Here is a 16,966-nt window from a genome sequence, read left to right on the forward strand (position 1 = left end):
CTAGACTTTTGGCAAGAAGGAAGGAACCATACACAGCTGTATTGCCCTGGAGTCACTCACAGAAACAGTTACAAGACAAGGCCTATAGTTCAGATACCCTACGTGCCGAATTGCCACAAGAAACACCATTTTCAAGGTCAGTAACCTCAAGAAAGGCTATGCATCGATCGAAAAGTAGGGCCTGCTAAAAAATCCAAAACTAGATTAAGACTCCAAAGGCACTGGTAACTACAAGACAGGATGAAGATGTTTCATGCCTTTCAAGAAATGGCCACATCTGGATGAGCCGACAAGGTTCCACTATTCATCTGACCTTGGAAACAGGCAAGAACTGCCACCTGTACCTTTAAGAAATTAAGAGCCAACCCTTTACTTCATACATCATACAAAACTTCCAAACTGAGCAGGATCTTAACAGAACAAGGAAGAATTCCTCAATCTTCACACCAAGCCTCAAATACTTGCCAAACCCACACATATGTAGACTAAGGAAGTGGAGAACTTTCTCACTCGCAGCAAGGTGGCAATCACCACAGAATAACATCCATGTTTTAGCAACTGAGCCCTCTCAAGGGCTATACTGTAAGACAAAATCAAATCAGATCTTCATGAAGAACAGGCCCCACCCATTGCAGATTCTTGTGCACTGGAAACTGGAGGGGTATGCAGATCTGCATACCATGGTCTCCTGGACCAATATGGTGCCACAAGAAGCACCATCCCCCTGTGACTCTTGATCATCCAAACCATTCTGCCCAACATGGGCCATGAGGATAAGCATACAGCAGCTTGCCTGTGCTCTGGCCACTCCTGCACAAGGGCATCGATGGACAAGAACTTTGGATCTCTCCTGTGACTGAAGAAGAGAGAAACCTTCACACTGCGAGAAGTTGCCAGCAGATCCAGAAACGGAAGGCCCCAGCGATCCACTATTAGCTGAAATGTCTCGTTTGACAATTAAGAACATAAGAACATAAGAAAATGCCATACTGGGTCAGACCAAGGGTCCATCAAGCCCAGCATCCTGTTTCCAACAGTGGCCAATCCAGGCCATAAGAACCTGGCAAGTACCCAAAAACTAAGTCTATTCCATGTAACCATTGCTAATGGCAGTGGCTATTCTCTAAGTGAACTTAATAGCAGGTAATGGACTTCTCCTCCAAGAACTTATCCAATCCTTTTTTAAACACAGCTATACTAACTGCACGAACCACATTCTCTGGCAACAAATTCCAGAGTTTAATTGTGCGTTGAGTAAAAAAGAACTTTCTCTGATTAGTTTTAAATGTGCCCCATGCTAACTTCATGGAGTGTCCCCTAGTCCTTCTACTATCCGAAAGAGTAAATAACCGATTCACATCTACCCGTTCTAGACCTCTCATGATTTTAAACACCTCTATCATATCCCCCCTCAGTCGTCTCTTCTCCAAGCTGAAAAGTCCTAACCTCTTTAGTCTTTCCTCATAGGGGAGTTGTTCCATTCCCCTTATCATTTTGGTAGCCCTTCTCTGTACCTTCTCCATCGCAATTATATCTTTTTTGAGATGCGGCGACCAGAATTGTACACAGTATTCAAGGTGCGGTCTCACCATGGAGTGATACAGAGGCATTATGACATTTTCCGTTTTATTCATCATTCCTTTTCTAATAATTCCCAACATTCTGTTTGCTTTTTTGACTGCCGCAGCACACTGAACCGACAATTTCAATGTGTTATCCACTATGACACCTAGATCTCTTTCTTGGGTTGTAGCACCTAATATGGAACCCAACATCGTGTAATTATAGCATGGGTTATTTTTCCCTATATGCATCACCTTGCACTTATCCACATTAAATTTCATCTGCCATTTGGATGCCCAATTTTCCAGTCTCACAAGGTCTTCCTGCAATTTATCACAATCTGCTTGTGATTTAACTACTCTGCACAATTTTGTGTCATCTGCAAATTTGATTATCTCACTCGTCGTATTTCTTTCCAGATCATTTATAAATATATTGAACAGTAAGGGTCCCAACACAGAACCCTGAGGTACTCCACTGTCCACTCCCTTCCACTGAGAAAATTGCCCATTTAATCCTACTCTCTGTTTCCTGTCTTTTAGCCAGTTTGCAATCCACGAAAGGACATCGCCACCTATCCCATGACTTTTTACTTTTCCTAGAAGCCTCTCATGAGGAACTTTGTCAAACGCCTTCTGAAAATCCAAGTATACTATATCTACCGGTTCACCTTTATCCACATGTTTATTAACTCCTTCAAAAAGTGAAGCAGATTTGTGAGGCAAGACTTGCCCTGGGTAAAGCCATGCTGACTTTGTTCCATTAAACCATGTCTTTCTATATGTTCTGTGATTTTGATGTTTAGAACACTTTCCACTATTTTTCCTGGCACTGAAGTCAGGCTAACCGGTCTGTAGTTTCCCGGATCGCCCCTGGAGCCCTTTTTAAATATTGGGGTTACATTTGCTATCCTCCAGTCTTCAGGTACAATGGATGATTTTAATGATAAGTTACAAATTTTTACTAATAGGTCTGAAATTTCATTTTTTAGTTCCTTCAGAACTCTGGGGTGTATACCATCCGGTCCAGGTGATTTACTACTCTTCAGTTTGTCAATCAGGCCTACCACATCTTCTAGGTTCACCGTGATTTGATTCAGTCCATCTGAATCATTACCCATGAAAACCTTCTCCATTACGGGTACCTCCCCAACATCCTCTTCAGTAAACACCGAAGCAAAGAAATCATTTAATCTTTCCGCGATGGCCTTATCTTCTCTAAGTGCCCCTTTAACCCCTCGATCATCTAACGGTCCAACTGACTCCCTCACAGGCTTTCTGCTTCGGATATATTTAAAAAATTCCCATTCTCCTGGATACAGACTATGTCTGCTGAGGATGTTTGCTCTTACATTGTCTTTTCCTGTAATGTACGAGGCCGAGATCTCCTGAAGATGCACTTCCGCCAATTCCATAAATTGGGCTATTTCCTGCGACACTTACTGGCTGGCTCTTGATTCCTCCCTGCTGACTGATGTAAGCCACAGTCATTGCATTGTCCAACATTATCTGGACTGCTCAACACTGCAAATGGTCGCCGAACCGCAAACATGCCAACCGGACAGCATGGGCTTCCAGCCGATTGATGCTCCAGAAAGACTTTTCTGAACTCCAGCGTCCTTGCACTGCCAACACCTGATAGTAGGCTCGCCAACCCAGAAGACTTGCATCTGAGATGTGTACCAGTCAGTCTGGTGATCTATGGGAAAACCTCTTTCTTAGATGATCCGCTTGTAACCACCACTGCATGTGAGTGCAGACCTCTATTGGTAGGTGAAGCCGAATCAAATAGTCCTGAGATTGAGGGGCTCCAGCAAGACAGCAGAAAGTACTGAATAGGATGCATATTCGCCCTTGCCCACAGCATCACTTCCAGGGTCGCCATCAAATCAATCAAGCTCTTGTAGATAGGACCACACTGTTGGGTGTATTGTATTCATCAAAAGATGCGCCTGCACCATCAGCTTCTGAATGCAGCTCTCCAGCAGGAACACCCTGCCCTGCTTCGTGTCAAACTGAACACTGAGATACTCTAATGACTGAGATGGCTGAAGATTGCTCTTGGCCGGTTCACCACCCAACCTGTCTCCTGCCAGAAGATCACCTTGCGCGACACTCAGCGGCTCTCTTCCAGACTCTTAGCCTCAATCAGCCTGTCACCCCACTACAGGTGTACTAAGATCCCATCCTTTCTCATTTTCACTGCCGCCACCACCACCACCATAACCTTGGAAAATGTTCTGGGCATGGAAGCCAATCCAAAAATTGAATGGCATCCCAAAGCCGTGAAATGCCAAATCTGTTGATGCTCTAGCCAGATGGGAATATGCTGGTATGCCTTGGACAAGTCAGAGACATCAGAAACTTTACTGTATAGCCGTTATCACTGAGAGTAAAGTTTCCATGCGAAAATGAGTATTGACCTCTGAGCTCCAGGATGGGGCGACCAGCCCTCCTTCTTGGGCACAACAAAATAAATGGATGGCCCGTATTTTCTTGAGACATGGGCAGGCACTGGAACCACAGCCAGCAAACTAAGGAGTCTTAAAGTACACTACACTGCCTCTCTCTTCTGTGGAGAGTTGTAGGGAGACACGAGAATATGTCCTGAGGAACACTGCCAAATGCCAGTGCATAGCCATCTCTTACATCCAGAGATGTGTGTGTGTGTCTAGCTGTAACCGCGCTGCAAAAAAATAAGGTGTCCAAAATTTAGGTGCTCAATACTGTACATCGAGGGGCAGCCAAATACTGGGCTCCCACGAGGCTACACCGCTTGCGCACAGATAAGTGTGTGCAAATGAGCGCACATATGGACGCCCTTAACCAATTGGTCGTCCAACCAGGTGCCCAACTAGGCGCACAAACTGGACACATACCTGGACGCACTCGCAAAAACCAACAGAACTGAAGAGAGCAGCCTAATGCACAAGATAAAAGCGAACGAAATGCCGCTGCGGCCTACCACGCGGCAAACAAGAAAAGCCTGAGTGGGGCCTAGCCAAAAGGTTGCTCAACTCGCCAGGCTGCCCCCATTCCCCAAACTCCCATGGAGGTGGAGACGAATGTCAGATCGGCGCGCCAAGCACAGAGACCAAAGGAAAGAGGAACCCCTACAAAAAAAAAAACAAAAAAAAACTCACCTCCTTCTCTGACTCATGTATTTTTTTTTTTTTAACCTGAGGTCAGTCCATCCTGGCTCAGTACAGAAATCGATCTCCGGTTGTGGTGGGAGAGGCCATATACCTTCTCTGTTGTACTCGGCTTCATGCACCCGCTGCCTTTCAGTTGTTTATTTTTATTTATTTTTTTTAACAGCTAAGTCCACGCCAGCTGAAAAACAGCTACCGGACCAAGGTACTTATCTTTGGATCCCTCCCTCAGATATCACCTCAGGAATTCTTGACTGAGAGAGGGACCATATGTTATCAACACAGGAGAGCAGGGCGGGGCAAACTGAATTTCCTTCTTTTCTCCTTCTAAAACTTAAAGCAATCCCCATTACGGAGATGCACGTCCACCATCCGATGGAGACAGAGAATACTGGTGGTCTGATGTCACTGCAGGGGTATATATACCATGATGTCAGCTTTGCTCCAGCTCCATCTGCTGGTAGAGGTGCATAACACACTGGTTTTGGATTCACCTGTCTGAACGCTAAAAAATACAACTTTGTTAGCTCAACAGTATAAGCAAATTTATATTGCATTAATTGAAAAGCTGATGTTTAAATACTGCAAAAATACAATAAAATGTTATAAAACCCTTTCTTGTAATACTCATTGTCCAGAATACCTGGGCTAAAAACAGCCTCTTTAAATTTACATATTATTAAATGTTTGGTTGATGTACTACAGTCTAAGGTTGGCTCTTCATACTCAGTCAGACTGTAAAAATTCTTGCCTATTTTATTGTATCTGAATCTGTTTGTCTGCTTAAACCTGTGGGGAAACATATCTGTGACTGTGAGCTGAGATTCTTTATTTACGCTGATGATGTGCAACTATATTTGTCACTGGGGAGGGTTTGGCCTGCTGCTATAGCGACATTAAATGATTGCTTTAACAAAATTTCAGGAGCAGTCAAGGAAAAAAAGAAGATAGAAATCTTATAGATTAAGAAAATATCATCCCATCCTTTCCTCTTCCCTGTGCTTTTAGAAAAGAAATGCTCTTACTTTGAGCTCCCACTTAAGAGTCTGAGCATCATATTTGAAGCATGAGTCCTCAGATCTCGGCAGCAACACATACTTGTTTTTTTCCAGTTAAAATACATTTGGCAACTACAACCCATTGTAGCTAAAGGCGACTTGGCTACATTGGCCCAGACTCATGTATCAACATGTTCAAATTTTTGTAATTCCTTATATGCAGGATTGCCTAATACGTGCATCTAAAACTAAATGGACTCCATCTCCAGGAGATGGTGGACATGCATTTAAAACTACATAGACTCCAAATACAAACCTCTGTAGCATTTCTATTGTTGGGTTGTAAGCTAGGGGCTCATATTTCACCTTTCTTGTACCAACTACACTGGCTTTCTATCCACCACAGAATTTAGTTTTAAATCAATGGTGTTATGTCTTTAAGGTGATCTCAAATTGCCCTGTATGCTACAAACAGGGTCCTTCAATCAGCTCAGGTGAGTTACAGACAGTAAGTGGCAAATGGAAATAAGGTAATCTTAAACTGCAAATTATTTGTGAACTAAGTTGCCACAAGAACTGCATTTCATGGATTAGTGAACTTGAATTTCGGAAGAGAGCAAAAACATATGTTGCCTTAGCTTCCCTGACCTAGACTTAAATATTGAGTTATGCCTGATGTATTTTAAGGATTTTTAAAACCGGATTGTATTTGCTTTACAAGATATGTAACGTTTACATTGTTTTATTTTTACTGGACTGTCATTTGTTTATATTTGCTTTGTTTTATTGCAATTTGTACTGAAGGCAGATGCTGTTGTTCCTTGTCTTGATTACTGTTGATTTATTTTTTGTTTCTTAAAAATTCTGATTTACACTGTACACCGCCTTTGATTTTATGAGAAGGCAGTTAAATAAATTTGAACAAAACAATTACAAAAATAAAATGCGATGGTCAGATTCTTAAATGGATTATCCAGGCCTGTTGCTGGGCTAAGTGGTGCCCCAGCCAGTCTAATGGAGAAGGGGTTCCCCCTCTGATGTCATAGATGTACACCAGTGACTATGCAAGGACTCTCCTACTGCCACTAAAGCAGCATCAACAGCATGGAGTGCTGCCACCCCGTACAGTAGCCAATCTCTCTCGCCCATTCTTTAACTATCCACTGAATTATAGGGGGCTGTTTTCTTGGCTTTGTTCAGAGGGGAACCAAATAAACATCTGGAATAGCCTACTGAAAAATGTGCAAAAGAGGAAGAATGTTGAAAAAGGAAAATGGTAATCATATTGCACACATTCCCAATCTCATCAGCCAAAAAAAAGCATTAATCATAAAACCTGTGTATATCTCAAGAAAGTAGCAGAAAAGTGCAAATGCCACATACAACACAACATGAGCGCAACATGTGTAGCTGAAACAAGAAAAAGAAACCCATTGTGCCCTTGTTTAAAAAGTCTTACTGACAAGAAATCTTAGCCTAGCCTCCAGGCTTACAATATGCAAAGCTTTCAAATAGCAGTTCTAGGGAAAATGTTTTACTATTTAATCCCCACTGGGCAGTAATGGGCAATAGCCATTTTTACACCAACATTTTTGACATGGTTCAACTGCCAATGATGTATAACTGTATCCGGGAAACCAACAGGATTTATTCAGAAGCAGATAAGTTTTTCCTTGACAAAACATGTCAAGGTATAATCTACAGTCTGCATATGGTGGAGACACTGAATGATAGCTCTGCTATCTTCCTATAACATTTGGGTAAACATAGGGGTCCTAGATAGTAGTATGGTCAAATCAGCACAATCTGAGGCAGATGCAATGGCTACTAAACGTATGAGAATAGCAGTTTATTGATTTGTAAAGTGCTCTGGGTAGAAGTGGCATATAAATAATGTATATATTTATTAAATCTGTGAAATGTGTGTTCAAATGCTGTGAACCTTAAGGGGGTGAATGAATGGTCCCAAGATAATTTTACTAAAAACTGATAAATGTTAGTTTGAGTAACTGTAGCGAATTCTCACTGTGGACCTTAAGTTTCCTGCAGAATTGGCCTCACGTGATAAACCTGAACTGCGTTTTCCAACACTGCCCTGTAAAACTTGAAAGTTATCGTGCTCACTTGCAATATTGGGCTTGTTGTGGAGCTTTGTCCTGGGGTCGCCACCTCGGTCTTTTGTCAACTGTCAGCCAGCGTGGCCACACCTCGGGACAGTCCCCTCTGCGCGGTCACACGTCTCGGGCATCTGTAAATCCTCACCACCACCACCACCACAGCCTCTCATAAAACCTCCGCACTGCTAGAGCAAGTCTGAGCACTTGGGCCTCTCACAAACATCGGCACAGTCCATCATGAATCTCAGTGCTATCAGAAACAAAACAGTCGGTTCGCTTCCCACAAACACGGGTGCAGCCCCTTCAGAAACCTCTGTGCTGCTAGCGACAGCCCGAGAGCTTGCTGGCTTCTCACAAACGCAGGTACAGGCTTTCGTAAACACCCGAGCACTTTCTGAGTGCTTACCTCCAAGTAAGCAGTCTCCTCGGATTCTTCAGTCCTGCGTTTCCCTCTCCACGCCTCCCTATCTCTGACCCAGGAATGGAAAACTCTCTCCCCCTCCCTCCGTTCCTACCTCACACCACGAGTGCGAGAAAAGTGCCAGCCCACCGCTCTCCGAGGACTCAACCTCCAAGGCCCTGTACTGGTGTCTCCTTAAAATGGTTCCTCCCTGCCGAACACTCCGCCCCCCTCCCCCGGGGGTTACACTCCAGTGACTCCCTCGATTCCTCCCTCTCCAAAGGTTCCCGGCTGCTTCACGGTAACATTTCAAAAGAAATGACAAACTAGATTAATCTGGAACGATCCAGTACAAGTTAATAATAATCTAACCCCCAAATTTAAAAATAGCCTACGACATCATTGGCTATTCTATTGCAAAAGATCATAAAATAATTAACAGAACTTTTACAGTTGGGGAAAAAAATGGAGGATCCGCAAAAGGAAATTGAACACCACAAACTCGGTAAGGTTACGGAACCCAAATCAATCACCAGATCTCCCTAAAAATCACAGCAAATGTTTTTCCAGCGGCACCTCATACTTTTAGTAAATTATGCTTCATAAAAAAAAACCAAAAAACTGGTAAATCAAGTATCCTGGCTTGTGTCGCTCATACCATTCCAGAATGATTCAAAAAGTTACACAGAAAGCATCCAGCCTCAAAACAAGTACAGAAAAAGTTTAGCAAAGCACAGCTTCACTTTGTGAACTTGATATTATATCAATTTTTTATGTTTTTATACTTTATTTTTTGTAAATAGCTCAAAGGCTTTTAAGATTTCTTATTAAAAACAAACATAAGAGTTGCCATACTGGGTCAGACCAAAGGTCCGTCAAGCCCAGTAACCTATTTCCAACAGTGCCCAAGCCAAGTCACAAGTACCAGGCAGGATCCCAAGGGGTAGATGCATTTCAAGCTGCTTATCCCAAGAATAAGCAGTGGATTTCTGCAACTCTACCTTAATAATCGTTAATGGATTTTTCCTCCAGGAACTTGTCCAAACCTTTTTTTTTTTTTTTTTTTTTTAAACACAGCTACACTAATAGTTTTCACCACATCCTCTGGCAACAAATTCCAGAGCTTAATTATACATTGGGTAAAAAAAATATTTTCTCATATTAGTTTTAAATGTATTACCTAGTAACTTCATTGTGTGTCCCCTGGTCTTTGTACTTTTTGAAACAGTAAACAACTGATTAATGTTTACTGGTTCCATTCCACTCATATCCCCCTTGCCATCTCTTCTCCAAGCTGGAGTCCTAACCTCTTTAGCCTTTCTTCATAGGGGTATTCTATCCTCTTTATCATGTGGGTCGCTTTTCTCTATATCTTTTCTAATTCTGCTTCATTTTTCTTGAGATGTGATGACCAGAACTGAAGATGAGGTCACAACTTGGAGCAATACAAAGGCATTAAGATATGTTCTGTTTTATTCTCATTCCTTTCCTAATAATCCCTAGCATTCTGTTTGCTTTCTTCGCTGTTGCTGCACACTGAGCAGAACACTTCAATGTATTTTCAACCATGACACCTAGATCCTTTGCGTTATGTAGCTATAATTTGGGTTACTCCTTCCTAAGTGCATCACTTTGCACATGTCCACATATTTCATTTGCCATTTGAATGCCCAGTCTCCCAATTTTGCAATGTCCTCATGCAATTACTCACAATCCTCTTGTGATTTGATTGTAAGCCCTCTGGGGATAGGGAAATACCTACAGTACCTGATTGTAATCCACTTTGAAGTGCTTAAAAAAGCAGAATATAAAAACCTAAATAAATAAAATAAAAATAAATAACAACTTTGAATAATTTTGTGTCATCTGCAAATTTGACCACCTCACTTCTTGTTCCCATTTACAGGTTGTTTTTAAATATATTAAAAAGCAGTGATCCCAGAACAGATACCCTGGGAAAATTTACCATTTAGCCATACTCTCTGTTTTCTATCTTTTAACCAGTTGGCAATCCACAATAGGACACTGCCCCCTAATACCATGACTTTCTAATTTCCTAAGAAGTCTCTCATGAGGGACTTTTGTCAAATGCTTTCTGGAATTCCAGATATACTATATTAACTGTCTCACCTTTATCCACCTTTATTTATTTAGAACTTTTTTATACCGACATTCATAGACATATCACATCGGTTTACAGATCAATGGGGATAAACCAAACGATAAATTAATTTATAAAGTTACAATTAACAAGGGGTCAAATGAACAAGTAGGGAGTATCAGAGGGTCGAGCGGACCTAGGTAATGAGAGTAGCAGATAGTATAACCAATAAATAGATGTAGATCGTTTAACATAAGTAGATAGTTTAGCCATAGCTAGTTTAACCAATAAATAGAAGTGGACTTGAAGAGGGTAGGGGAGAGGTAGCTCTTGAAGGAATGAGCCACAGAGTGAGGGGAGGGATGTTTTGACAGAGGGATGGAGGTTGAAGTTAGTTATAGGCCCATTTAAACAGCCAAGTTTTTAGGTTTTTTTTTAACGTTTTGATGCATTGTTCTTGGCGTAGATCGGGCGGCATTGAATTCCAAATCTTTGGGCCTGCTATGGAGAGAGCACGATCTTTGGTGGAGATAAGCTGAGTCAGTTTATGCGAGGGAATAGACAAGGAGCCTTTGTAGGCGGATCTAGTCGGTCTATTGGAGGAATGATATTGTAAGGAGTCATTAAGCCACAGTGAGAGTTTTGATTGTGAAGGGATTTGTGGATAATTGTGAGGGCTTTGTGGAGTATTCTAGTGGGGATGGAGAGCCAATGTAGGTCTCTAAGGATTGGAGTGATGTGGTCTATTCTGCTAGAATTGGTGAGGATTCTAGCTGCTGCGTTTTGCAGCTTTTGGAGCGGTTTGATGGAAACAGCGGGGAGGCCTAGGAGGAGAGTGTTGCAGTAGTCAATGTTCGAAAATAGAATCACTTGGAGGACAGTCCTAAAATCATTGTAGTGGAGGAGTGGTCTTAGTTTAAGGATGTGCAGTTTGTAGAAGCAGTGGTGGTGTTATTGATAAAATTTTTTGAGTTCAGATGGATGTCAAGCGAGACTCCTAAATCTCCTACTTGTTGTGAGAAGGACACAGTCTGAAAGGAAGGGGGAGGGTTGTGGTTAACAGGGGAGATGAGTAGGAGCTCTGTTTTTGTAGAGTTTAAGGCAAGATTCAGGTTAGTTAGAAGGCAGTTAATAGAAGAGAGGCAGTTTTCCCAGGTCTTTAGGGCTTTGGCATGGACTCGGTGATGGGGATGAGAATTTGTACATCATCTGTGTAGATATAATGGGTGAGACTCAAATCAGCTAGGAGTTGGCATAGTGGCAGGAGATAGACATTGAAGAGAGTCGGAGATAGGGAGGAGCCTTGGGGAACTCTGCGGGTAAGGTTGATAGGGTTGGATTCGTGGGCACCAATTCTGACCTTGTAGTGTCTGTTATTGAGGAAGGCTTCAAACCAGCTCAGGGCAATTCCAGAGATACCTATATTTCAGAAAGGCATGAGGTTATGGTTGACCGTGTCGAAGGCCGAAGAAATGTCAAGCATGGCTAGAATGTATGACTGGCCCTTATCAAGTCCTTTAAGTAGGGTATCTGTAAGGGATATTAAGAGAGTTTCCGTATTGAAGAACTTACGGAATCCGAATTGTGAGGGAAATAGGTGTTGTGTTTTTCGAGATGATCATTAAGTTGTGAGTTGACCACTCTTTCTGTAAGTTTGGATAGGAAAGGGAGGTTAGATACTGGCCGGAAATTAGCAGGGTCAGAAGGGTCAAGGTTAAATTTTTTTAAGATGGGTTTGAGGATGGCTTGTTTCCAAGCCGGGGGGGACTTGCCCAAGGGAAAGGGAGAGATTAATTATTTTCGATAGTGGTTTGGCAATGATGTCTGGGATAGAGAGAAGTGATTTAGTGGGAATGGAGTCCTCAGGGTGTGAGGAGGGTTTCATCTTTTTTAAAACTGTTGCTATCTCTAAGGAGGAGGTGGGTTCAAAGGAGTCAAGTGTAGAGTTCTGATAAGTTGTCATGGGGGGGTGAGGTGGAGAGGGGGGGAATCGTGCAATTAGCTTGTCTATTTTGTTGTGGAAGAAGGTTGCTAATTCGTTACATTTATTTTTGCCTTAGTTATCTGCTATGGGTGGAGGGGCTGTTTTTGTGAGGTGTGAGACATAATCGAACAGGGCCTTGGCATTATTGTGGTAGTTATGGATCTTTAGAGCGTAATAGTCTTTTTTGGTTTTGAGGATGGAATCTCTGTTGTGGTGGAGGGTGTGTTTGTATGATGCTAGGAGGGAGGGGGAGGGGTCCTTGCACCATTTCTTTTCTTTGGTTCTTAGTTCTCGTTTGAGTGACTTTAGTTCAGCGGTGTACCATGATTTTTTGGGGTATGATGGGCTTAGTTCTTTGGAGATGAGTGGGCAGATTTTGTCGGCTATGTTCTTGGTAATCTTCTTCCATGAGCTATAAGCAGAGACCATGTTGGAAAGGTCTAAGTAGACCAGGTCATCAGCTAGGGCGAGGCTAAGCTCTTCCTTGGAGCAGGGTTTTTTATACTGTATAGTGTTATTTAGTTTCTGTTTGGGTGTATGGGATTTTTTTGATTGTGAGATTGGTTTTTATAACAGAATGGTCTGACCAGGGGACTGGGGTGCAGGATGGTATGTCTGAAAGAAGATGGGAGTTTGTGAAGATCAAATTGAGGGTGTGGAAGCGGTTTAATGTCAACGTGGATACTGAAGTCCCCAAGGATAATGGCTGGGGTGTCCATGTCTATGCTTTCGGCAATAAATTCTATGAGAAGGGAGGAGTTGAGGTCGAGGAGGCCTGGGGGAGTATAAACTAGGTATATTTGTAATTGTGGGGATTTGAAAAAAAACAATTTCAAATTTGGGGGCAGTGTTGACAGTCTGTGAGACTAGCTTGAGGTCTTTCTTGGCAGCCAGTAAGAGCCCTCCTCCTCTTATTTTGGGTCTGGGAAGGGAAAAGATATCATACAGATGGGTTGGGAGTTGATTTAAGAGTACTGAATCCATTGGTTTGAGCCATGTTTCCATGACAGCACAGATATCTGGCTGGCTGTCTAACAAGAGGTCATAGAGAATAGGCATTTTCTTGGATAGAGACTGGGCGTTAAAGAGCACAAGTGATAGCATTGAGAGGCAGAGAAGTTGTGTAAGGGGGGAGATCATGATTGGTACCAAGGATCTGAGGTTGCGTTGAAGGGGGAAGAGTTTTTTGTGTAGGGAAAGGTGGTGTATAAGCGTGGGGATGGGGTAGGTAAGCATTGCTAGAAGGCGGGTTGAAATTTTGTGTGTGAGAGCGGAAGGTGGAGGTGGAGGAGAGGGTTAAGCTGATTGAAGGGGGGGGGGGGCTTGAGGAGCTAGCGGGCCTGTTGTGGGGGGGAGGGGGGGGGGAAGGAGGATGTTCGGCGATACCAGAGGATTGGCCCAATGGTTAAGGAAGGGAGATCGAAGGGAGGAGGGCTTCCGGGGTATTGAGCTAAGGGGGGGGAGGGGGTGGATTCGAGGCGGTCCGTGACAATGGTCTGTGGAGTGTGAGTGAGTTGGCAGCACCTTAGTGGCGGCACAAAGGGGGCGCACAAAGGGGCAGGCCCCTTTGTTCGCGCGCCTTTGGCGCGCGACGCCGCGGGTCGGGGCCTGGCTTTAAGGCCTGCAGCGTCGCTCCAGTGAGGTCAGCTTTGGCGCCAGGCCTCCGATAGGCCAGGGGGGTGTTCCTCTAGTCCGGTCGGCATCTGGCTTCAGCGGGCACTTCAGACGGAGGTAGGCCTTGGTGGGGTCCTCTGTCGGCGGTGGGCCTCGGCGTGGGGGGAGAAAAAGGGATGGTTCTTACCCCGATGGGTGGCGCCAGTTGCGCAAGCCTGCGGTGTCGGAGCCTGGCTTTAAGGCCTGCAGCGTCGCTCCAGTTAGGTCAGCTTCGGCGCCGGGCCTCCAATAGGCCGGGGGGCGCGTGGCGGTGGGTGGTCCTCTAGTCCGGTCAGCATCGGGCTTCAGCGGGCACTTCGGACGGAGGTAGGCCTCCGGCGGGGTCCTCGGTGGGCCTCGGCATGGGGGGAGAAAAAGGGATGGCTCTTACCCCGATGGGTGGCGCCGGTCGCGCAAGCCTGTGATGTCCCTCTCCCAAAAGGGCTTCCAGCGGGTCGGGGCCTGGCTTTAAGGCCTGCAGCGTCGCTCTGGTGAGGTCAGCGCCCTCAAAAAATGTAGCAAATTACTGAGGCAAGACTTCGCTTGGCTAAATTCATGTTGGCTCTGTCCCATTAAACTATGCTTTTCTATATGTTCAGCAATTTTGTTCTTTATGATAGGTTCTACTATTTTACCTGGCACAGACGTCAAACTTACTAGTTTAGTTTCCTGGATCACCCCTTGATCCCTTTTTAAAAATTGCCATTATAAGCGACTGCATGCTCCCTCCTTGGCTTCCATTCAGCAACGTTTACATTCCTTTTATCAACTGTACAGACTTACGGTACTTCATCAAGACCGCCTTCCACTCTTTCAGAAAATCTGGGATCCTTACAGCCGTTGGTTGGCACAGCAGGACGCTTCTGGGATTTAACTCATGTGGACCTGCCACACTCAAGGGCGTTTTCTGCTTGGGGACCTTGGACACTTAGCTTGTTTGTATTTGGCTATCTGGTTCCCTCAGGTTCACTGCATAGATAATTGCCGGACTCCTCTCATCATATCCTGTCGCTACGTTTCATGGTGACCTCCTTCTTCTCCTATGTTATCTTTTGTGCCCTCGGCTGCTTACCATTTCCCCATATCTCATCTTTCTTTATATTCTCTCACAGGTGTTTCTGTGGTGTTTTGCTTATTCTCCACTATAGCCCATGTTGTATTGGTCAGGGGGGGTTTGGGAGGGAGGGTGGGGGTTGTGGGGGATTATCTTGGAACCAGATGATGTTTTCCTTGCTCTGATGTCAGTAGGGGACTGACTCACATTTTGTTCTTCATTTTGTATACCTTGCTTACTGCTTATTATGGTTCCTAAATAAAAACCGTTTAAATACAAAAAAAAAATTGCCATTATATTGGCAACCCTCCAATCTTCAGGTACCATAGATGATAATGATAATTTACAAATTGTCATAATCCGCTATGCTGATGGGAGGAGCAATCAGATAGGAATAGCAATCTGATATATTCCGTAGGCGGAGTAGCAATCTGTTGTTATAGACTGCTGGAGATAGTAGTGGGTGGATCCTTGGGCCGGTGGCAGATGACCACGCCCCCGGGGGAAGATCCCGAGAGGGACCACCGGCTAGGCTTAGAGTATGGAGACAGACACACACTAGTTCTTTTATTAAACAGGTCTTGAAACCACCAGAGGGGGCAGTAGTGAAATCCCTCAGATACTGGAACAGCGATCCCTGGATGGCTGAGCTGTTGAGAAACTGTAGACAGTGAGTAGGCAGGGTATGCAGAGTTCATGAACAGAACTTAGATGAAAACACTCACATATTGGTCTCAGGGAGCTCAGGAGCTGGAAAGGATAGGCCCTCGAGGAGCGAGTATCTGGTTCCAGGGAAAGCTCTGAGAGAGCGATGGTGACTCACAATGATGTAGACAGTGATGGCTTCCAGGCAGAAGAGAAATCAGCAGATAGTCAGGAACGAGGGCCCTCAAGGAGCGAGTACCAGTTCCTGTCTGTAACCTGAAAAGCAAAGAGAGAGCGAGGCCCTCGAGAAGCGGGTACCTCTGGTAAGTCCGAGGAGGCAGAGTAGCATAGGCAGGGTAAGCTGAGTAAACCTTGTCCTAACCCGTCCGGACCTTTGCTAACTCGGTCTATCAGCGATATCAGAGACCTTTAAATATCAGAAGTGGATGACGTCATTTCAGGGGGACGACCCTGAGGTTCGCGCTCTTGCTGGTACGTCACTCGGAACGCGCGCGCCCTAGGCTTCAGGCAACATGGCGGATCTGCAGCGTCGAGCCGGTCTGGGGACACCGGAGAGAGACGGCAGGGAGACGCCGCAGCAGCCAGACGTCCTTCAGACCTGGAGGGAGTCGCCACAGAGGGCGGAGTGAAGACGTCGGGTAGCGACGGTCGCAACACATCTCCAATAGCACATCTGGAATTTCATCTCTCAGTTCTTTCAGCACTCTGGGATGTACACCATCTGGTCCAAGAGATTTACTACTCTTTAGTTTGTCAATTTGGTACATTTTCCAAGTTCACTGAGATTTGTTTCAGTTCCTCTCCTTTGAATATCATTTCTGGCATGGGTATATCTCTAATCACTAATATACCACTCAGTGCGGCTTGTCAATCACCAATTGGAAACCTATTTAACCTATTTAAACATCAACAATCATGAAGGGACACTCTTTCCTATTTACCCCGCTATTATTGAACGTGATGTCATTAGACCATCATAATAGGCATCATAGTAAGGTATGATTATACCGGAAATACTCAGCCTTATATTTAATCATTGGTCTAAACACAGAAATTTTTTCTTTTTTTGTTATACGTGATCACACTACTTGTGTAAAAATCCCCAATATTCAAAACTTCATCTTCTGAATATAAACTTATCTGTATGCCGCTGTTACGAAAATTCTTGTTGTCTTATTATCTTGTTATCTTGAGTCAAAACTCGCCAGCTCAGATGCCCGAAATATTAATAGCGATATGTTCATTCCTCATACCGCTCAAAGTGCCCGACATCGCACAA

General features: G+C 44.1%; 1 protein-coding gene across 6 annotated transcripts in view; it reads right to left on the bottom strand.

Moving 5' to 3' along the window:
- Positions 1-16,966, bottom strand: part of ITCH (itchy E3 ubiquitin protein ligase) — a 340,605-nt gene that overhangs the window by 279,565 nt on the left and 44,074 nt on the right. For 2 of the 6 annotated variants that reach the window (XM_029614663.1, XM_029614664.1), the window contains exon 1: positions 7,837-8,331. The exons of 3 other annotated variants lie outside the window; for them this stretch is intronic. The gene's annotated coding sequence lies outside the window, so the exon portion shown is untranslated. Of the gene's footprint in view, positions 1-7,836; positions 8,357-16,966 lie in introns of those variants that run through there. One more of the 6 variants, XM_029614665.1, reaches the window with a different exon arrangement.

Source organism: Rhinatrema bivittatum, chromosome 8, assembly GCF_901001135.1.
Source record: "Rhinatrema bivittatum chromosome 8, aRhiBiv1.1, whole genome shotgun sequence".
Classification (NCBI taxonomy): domain Eukaryota; kingdom Metazoa; phylum Chordata; class Amphibia; order Gymnophiona; family Rhinatrematidae; genus Rhinatrema; species Rhinatrema bivittatum.